Consider the following 8,461-nt stretch of genomic DNA (forward strand, 5'->3'; position numbering starts at 1 on the left):
GATTATCTAGTTAACCCACCTGTCGTATCGAACAGTCCCAGCATCAGTCACTTCTTTTTTTATTCTAAAGTCAATAGTGAATTTTGTGGCGATAGGTCTTTTTCGGTTGCTACACCAATATTATGGAATTTAATGCCACGGCATATTCGTCAGTCGCCCTCTCGGCTTCATTTAAATCCTTATTGAAAACTTGATAATATCTACAGCAAGGATTATTTCTTTCACGTTCTAATATCAATGAATACAGCTTAGGTTGTATGTTTTATGCTTTAATAGTACGCTAATATCTGTGTTACTTTGAATCTAGACAGAACTGTGTAATTCTGTGGGTTTTTTAAGTTAATTGAAGTTAACGTGTATAGCTTCTATTGTGTGTTCTGTAACTTAATCTTATTCATATTTTGAATGTAAATTATTACTACGTGTTATGTATGTCTGTGTGTGTGCACCTTCCTCGTGTGTGTGTGTGTGTGTGTGTGTGTGCGTGAAACGGAAAAAAATCTATGAAAGCGCGTATACAGAACATTTATTTGTTATAACGTAGAAATAGAAGCCCAGCTATTATTGTTATCATTATTATTATTATCATTATTATTGTTATTATTATCATCATCATCACCATCATCATTACTATTATTGCTAGTAATATTAATATTGTTATTATCATCATCATTATCATTGAAACTACTAGTACTTCTACTATACTATAATCATCACAAGGACGCTAAGAATGACCGAAGGTAGTAGATCACGTATGAAAATACATTAAGGCGAAGGAACAGCCTTCATTGTATCAACTGCCATAAAGACAGTATTCCTCTGGGTTTTTGTTTTTGTTTTTTGTTTTTTTGTTTTTTGTTTTTGTTTTTTTGCGAGCGTAAGGAAATGAAAAGCTAGATGAGCAGGAATTGGCATTTCGACATGTTATTGCCTTCTTATCATTATTATCTCAGATGTCACCATCGTTCCTGTTTTCGTAAGATTATTTTCATCATAAACAGCTACACACCCTGGGGATATATTTTCTGTCTCACAGAATTTCACTACACCCTTATACTCATCACTATTCTATTGTATCATTTATAGAGTAATGTTATCGTAGCATATCAGTATCTATCTTTGATATCACTGTTTTTTTGCCCATTCTTAGAGGATTCTTTTCAACCTAATCAGCTCCATTCCCTCGGGGTGATTTCCTTTTGTAACAGACTCTCACTACTCATAGTTAATCTTACCTTCCTTCAAAATTGAAGAAGAAAAATAAGAAACCTTGATTCTCTTCCTTTGTTGCACAAGCGCAGTCGTTGGTGCTTCATCGTGATTCGTTTCGCCTCAGTTATTTCAGGTTTTAGATTCCAGCACTCCGGCACAAAATAATAATAATAATAATTGTAATCATGAAGGATGATATCTATTATAAGCGAATGAGCTTGTGCACTAAAGGGAGAGAATGTTAAAGGAAGTTAAGATATCTGTTTGAGGTTTTTATAGATAATCATTCGTAGTTAAAGGGATCGTACAGTTTTGGTTGAAACTTAACTTCAGGTTTCTATCATTTGGTGAGAGAGTGAGAAACATCTTATGAAATATGAAAGAGCACATAATTCCATGAGGAATTCAACGTTTATATGATGAAAATTGATTTTGAAATGGCTGAGATAGCCAAACAGAGCTATCCCAATAAAGTGTGGGACCCACCTTTTATTACGATCGCTTTGTTTTACTTTGTCTTTTGGATGTTTCAGCTATTTCAAACCCGATTTTCATCAAATAAACTTTGAATTCCTCGTAAAACATTAAAATGGTATGCTCTGTACTATTTCATAAGTGTTTTCTTGGTATCTCGCCAAAAAAAGTTAAAGTCCAATTTTCATCTCCACCAATACTGTACCATCCCTTTAATACACCTTCCATACGTTGATTGGATCGTATCATAAGCACTGTTACTGATGTATTTTGATAGAGTTAAGGTCGATGAATGTGCGTTGACTTGCGTCACTCCGATCTTGCAGTCAGTAATCCCATTGTATCTATGATATACAATTTAGATAAATGATCGTCACGATTATTTGTTGACTTGTGCTCTTTCCTTCTAAGTTGGCAAGTGCTGTTTAATGCGTTCGTTGCACTCCACATGCAATCCAGCATTTTTGTTTGGGAGAAAGAAAAATAATATATGCAGTTTTGCGTTTGGAATGTATGCACATACAAATGTAGATATTGTCTAGATCCATCCTATAACTATATCCATATATATATATATATATATATATATATATATATATATAATAGCTTGTGTGTGTGTGTCTTTTTTCTAAGATTTATGCATACTTTTATATTATTTTTATATTATGTACGGCATGCTCTGCAGGAAAAAAAGTATGTTAAAGAAAGAAGGTGATTTAGAAGCACAAGACTGAACGTGTTTGTGTAACAAAGCAGATATGGACTGGCTTAAGTTGATAAAGATATGTGTGTATATATATATATATATATATATATATATATATATATATATATATATATATATATTACTGTATGTAAAAAACAAACAAACGTGAGTTCATAGCGGCACAAGAGTGAGAAGAATGCAGCTGCTTATTTTTTCATATCAATTTCATTGTTAACATGGACCTGATATCGAATGAAATTCAAAGATTAAAAAGAATACATGTATCATTTAAAAGTGTGTGTGTGTGTGTGTGTGTGTGTGCTTAGCTAACTATCATTTCTATATGCATTGCGATGTTGATGTTGATGGTAGATCAACATCAACATCAACAACAGAATTGAGTACACACCCACGTATAGACACGCATGATACACCCTGATACCAAATACATACATACGCGCTCGCGCGCACGCACGCACACACACACAATGCACACAGATAATGTGTATGTGTGCGCTTGTGTGAGCAAAATGAATCTCTCTTTTTTGAAGTGCGTTCACATTTTTTTTTTAAATGACATGTTATTATGTATACGTATAATGCTTTATCTACACTCGAAAAAGGGCAAAAACATCGTTTATCATCGGAAAGGACATGACAATCGACAGATGACTGAAGCGAAAACACTTCTAAAGACAAAAGAGAAAACAATAGAGAGGGGAATGTGACAGTTGGAATAACGCACTAGATGTGCTCGGAGATTTTGCAGTCATCAAATTACCAATTGAATGAAACCACCCTGCTATGATTGGATATCGATTACGTGTTGAAGCAAGACTCACCACAAACACAGAATACGATCAAACCACGAATATGGTATTTTGAGGTCAATCAGCAGTGACGGTATTGTCCGTAGATAGAGATAGAAGAGAGAGAGAGAGAGAGAGAGAGAGAGAGAGAGAAAGAGAAAATGCCCAAGATGAGATCGAGCACCATATATCATTTGCTTGACATTTCCTTTGAGTTGTTCTAGATGCAAAACTAATGTATCGTCGTATTAGATTCATTCAAACATTTTCACGATGATCATAACATGATGACTGTTGAACAATAACGTAATGATGACTTCAAATATCATACCTTTATCGAGTTTTCCGACAATAATGATTTGAAACCATTATCATTGGTGAGCATTTGCATGCAGCGATTCATACATTGAGAGTTCGGTTACACATCGTTACTCGCGAGGTTTTTTTAAATCCGAAAATGAAATAAGATTCGTTACTCCGAAGATTCCTTGCGTATGGTCAGACAATAAGATATAATTCGTAGTACCGAGAGTTCCTTCATTCGAAAAAATAAAACAAAACAAAACAAAACAAAAAACAAAGGTTCGTAATTCCCTAGGTTGGTTAGTACGCACCGCGTCTGTGCATTTAGTTCATTTTCTTATTTACGAACCTTATCTATTTATTTTTTTTTTCAGAATTTCGAGACCTCGGAATATCGAACCTTCGGAATAACGCCATAAATGTTCGAATTACTGAGCCTCTAGGCATAAGAAATTCATGTGTTTCGTCATAAAGGAACCTTCGGAATAACGAACCTTATTCCATGTTCAGATTAACAATTAAATCTTCGTAATAACAAACATTACCCGTTATGATTATTTGAAGATAGATACATTGTTTGAAATATACGGTCGCTGGTTCTGTGGTTGTTGGGCATTACGAAATAATCAGTAACATAAATTATACGCACAATTATGTTCATGAAAGTGCCTAACCACTGCGTGATGAAAATAATGCAGACCTTCAACACTGTATTTTCTTAGCTATGTTTGTTGTATGGCATAACTTCACTTTCCCCACGAGTACCATTTCTATCACAGTAATCATGTAGCAGTGTTTCATGTAATCAACGTAGTCACAGTCAACAGTAAATTTGCTGGTGTACGTTTGCATGGCAGCTTTCCGCTTTAATCGAAGGGTCCAGTGGGTATTAAACCACTGAGTTGTACATTGATCCAAGGGCGTTGATCCGTTGTCAGATGGAAGGGGGGGGGGGGGAAACAACTTGAAGAATATTATTCAGGGGAGAGAAGTGACCGAGCTGGATGGTGGGGGAGGGGATGAGAGGGGTTATCTCCCCTCATATACGGGGGAGTTTTTTTTTTTTTTTTTTTTTTTTTTTTGCATATGAATAGAATTAGAATTGGAATTGAACGATCTGGTGCAAACTTTTGATGGATTATTTGGGTCATTTTTTTAATGATTTTTTTTTCAAAATGACGATAAAAACTTTTGCCCCGACAGTTTTCATGCGGGGCTTACCCCCCTTCCGCGATCGACGTCCCTGCATTGTACATAATTCATGCAATATCATATACACATAAACACAGAGAGAAGGAGCATGAGAAAACACATTGAGAACTATGACAATGAGGAGGGAATTGTGTGCCATGTATCCCTTTTAATTTTACTCATTTGATAACATCTATCACAGCGATCAATATTGTACATGCATCAAAGACGCATGCCGCTTCTCTGCACAATGAAATTGGATGCATCGATGTTTATCTTATCTTCAAGACACCATTCTCAGTATTAATTGATTATGTACTCTTACGAAAGCTCATGAACAAAAATGACGCAATAATCAATTATTGTATATACATATTGGTCACGAACCTTGAATTACTCAAATCAAAAAAAAACAATCACGGTCGTGCATGCAAATAGATCTGGTGCAGCGTTAGAACCTTCACGGCCACTAATTGATTGTAGATGAAAATCATTATTATGATATTGTGCAGGTTGCAAAATATAACCGAATATGATACATGGATGTCGAACTTCTATTCATCTTCCATATAAGCATTGCATTATGCATGCGTCTTATTTTGGTTTTTTTTTATATAAAGACAAGCAAAATTTAGATGGATAGAATATCGATTGCTAGAAGGATGGATGTAGAGAAAGACAAATGTACCGTCAGTGCGGAGAGAGAGAGAGAGAGGGAGAGAGAAAAAAAACGAGAGAGGGAGAGAGATGTGAAGTGTGTTTGTGTGTGTGTATTTTTTTTTAGTGCGTCTATTTTGTAGACCTTTCTGTGTGTGAGCAGTTTGCACCGTTCACATTGGACAGTTAACTCGTTTTCTCTCATGTTGTTGTTAATGATAATAACAATACATCCTGCATAATATTATAATAGCGCATAGTTCAATAAGGTCTCTATTCGCTTTAAAATAATTATTCGAATAATAACGTAACAGTTACAAAATATGTGTACTACAAAATATAAAATTGATGATTAAAAGAGTTAAATCTTACATCATCATAGACTTAGTGCTTTCGAGTATTGTGCGATGATTTGTTACTTTTTAAACATTTGCAATTTCCATTCCCAGCCCAAAATGATCCGCTTTTAAACTCAACTCACGATTGCATTTCATCCCCCTATTCCTTACTTTAATAAGGCGACCTTGTAAAGAGCTTTCTAGGGTTTTTAGTTTTGTCGTCAATGTCCGATGTGTTGATGTACTTTTCCCTGCCCGTACGGTTACATTATTCTGTACCTTACGAGTAAGTTTCTGAGGGGAACGCATATTTCAAGCTCTAATTTTTTTCTAACTTCCCCTCCATTTTCAACATTTTCAACAATATTTAATGAATATCATGTATCTATGCTTCACGATTTATTGATTGTTTATGTTATGGTTCGATACTTATGTAGAAAATATATGATTATTATTATTGTGTGTGTGTGTGTGTGTGTGTGTGTGTGTGCGTTTGTGTATGTATTTTCGTGATATGTTTTGTACGCTTATATCTCCTGTTAAGAATGGAAATAACTAAATGAAATAAAATGAATTTTCCGCATGCGATTGGTTTATCTGTTCTGTCACTGAGCCGTGTTACGGACTTTGGACAGTAGGCCTATGTACCAAGCTGTCTGTGCCAAATGGTAATCAAAGCTCGCAAAGGGGTGGACAAACTGAAGACCTAATCAGAGGGTGTGCAAAACTTATGAAACAGAGAGAGCAAAAAAACCGAGAAAATGGTGCGGAGTTCAAAGCTACCTATCATAAAGGCTACCTATCATACAAGGCTACTCAGAAAAGGCACTACTGAATGAAACAACGGCAAAACGGCACAAAAAAAAGGATACATTGATATCATCCATTTTTTTTTTTCTGCGTAATAAAGCAACTCATGAAAGGGATATTGATTTTCCCCTCCTTATCACCTACCCCTCCTGCACCCCATCCCCCTCTTTCTTTCCTTCTGTCTGTCTGTCTGTCTGTCTTTCTTTGTTTGTTTGTTTGTTTCTTTCTTTTTAGGTCAGTGTGGCTTCGAGATGCAAATTTTTAAATTCACGATTGTTTTTTATTTATTCTTTTTATTGATTTATTCATGCATTTTGACATTTTGACGTCCGACAAATTGAACTCTAAATGATCCTACTTCTAATGATTGATAAGAAATAATCAATCATTTATTGCCAGTCGAGAATTATGAAGAATTTGGCGGGGGAAAAAATTAATGAAGAACAACCAAAACAAACAGAAATCAGGTCGGTCAATAGCCTTGCGAGTGAAAAAATGGTTCTTGGGAGGATGTAAAACCCGGTCGGAAATCACCGAGCCCAGATCTAGTTTAGAGTGGGGACCCATCTTACGAAAAGGCTTCAGCTCGGTTTGGTTTCAACCCCAGTCATTTCGGGTCGGATGTCAGAGTTCTGAGAAATATTCGCGGCCGAGAAGCCTGCGATAGACGACAAAAGAAAGAATGAACAACAAGAAGAAATTGAGGAAAATTATCGATTACTCCCCGTTTTACAACTGTGACAAGCGTTTAGGGAAGATCGATATGAAAGCACACAATTTAAGAGGAACAAAAGAAGAAGAATGACAAACAAATGGAGCAGAATAAAGGAAACACTCCCTGCCCATTAGCTTTCATCAAAGGCGAGGTGAAATTTAATACATTGTATTTGACGAAAAGAAATGCTCTCATTCCAAACGTCTCGTCTTGAAGATAAAAAGGAGCGATATAAACCAGTCAGCGTATATTGTGTCCTAAATATGCTCACCAACAATTCAAAGCTTTCTTAATTTCATGGATAATCTGAAATGCCCTTTACCAGAAACAACAGTAACATCAACAAATGTGACCCTGCACCACAAAACCAACACAAAATCGCCAGTCATGGATTTTTAGTTAAGGGCAGATCCTGAAAGAGCAGACTCTATGGACTCCCCTGACCTATCTAAACGATAGCACACACCCTGGAAAGTGTGAACTGAGAAAAGAGGCTCTGAAATTCCGGGTCTATTCAAGTGCTTAATCTTTACCAAGCCGTAGTAGCTGTGTGATGAAAGGGACAAAACACAGGATGTAAACCACGGGAGCAACAATAAGTGTGGAAAGGATTTCAAGAAGTGAAAAGGAGCCTCTAAGACATACCTGATCATTTTACTCTCTCCCCCCCCCCCCCAAAAAAAAAAAGCTTTGTAGAAAACTGCTGAAAACACACTTTCCCATTCATGTTATGATCCCAAACTAAAGAATAATGTAGAAGGATAGCTCTTTCAGAAAACAAAATAATGAACAATTCAGCATTGATCCATTTCACCTTTGTTGAGTCCTCACTTAGAATCAAGGGCTGCGACTTTTTGTTTTGTGGTGCACGGTCACAAATATGAAAGTTAAAACAGTTTACCTGAATGTTGCTTGAATGATATTGGTTTACCTTGACCCATTTTGTTTCCTTTTTCTTGAAAGGAGTTGACAAAAAAAAAAGTCTACACGAAGCACACTATTAAACGTAATCTCTCTTTAATACGACATTACTCGAACATCTGTGGAGCTCGTTGGATTCTTTTTCGACGTTTTATGCATTCGTAACACTATAACGTTCTATCTGTTGCTCTTCGTGAAATTCAAAATCATTGTAATTGTTATTTCCTCCATTTTGAGAAGAAATATTGAAATAAAACCGTTCCAACCCATAACACTCAATGATTCTCATTTCCTCCCATTTGCAAAGTCCCTCTCCATTTCATTT

The sequence above is a fragment of the Diadema antillarum genome, unplaced genomic scaffold (genome assembly GCF_040938485.1).
Source record: "Diadema antillarum isolate AM-2024a unplaced genomic scaffold, OU_Dant_1.0 seq00000740_RagTag, whole genome shotgun sequence".
NCBI lineage: Eukaryota > Metazoa > Echinodermata > Echinoidea > Diadematoida > Diadematidae > Diadema > Diadema antillarum.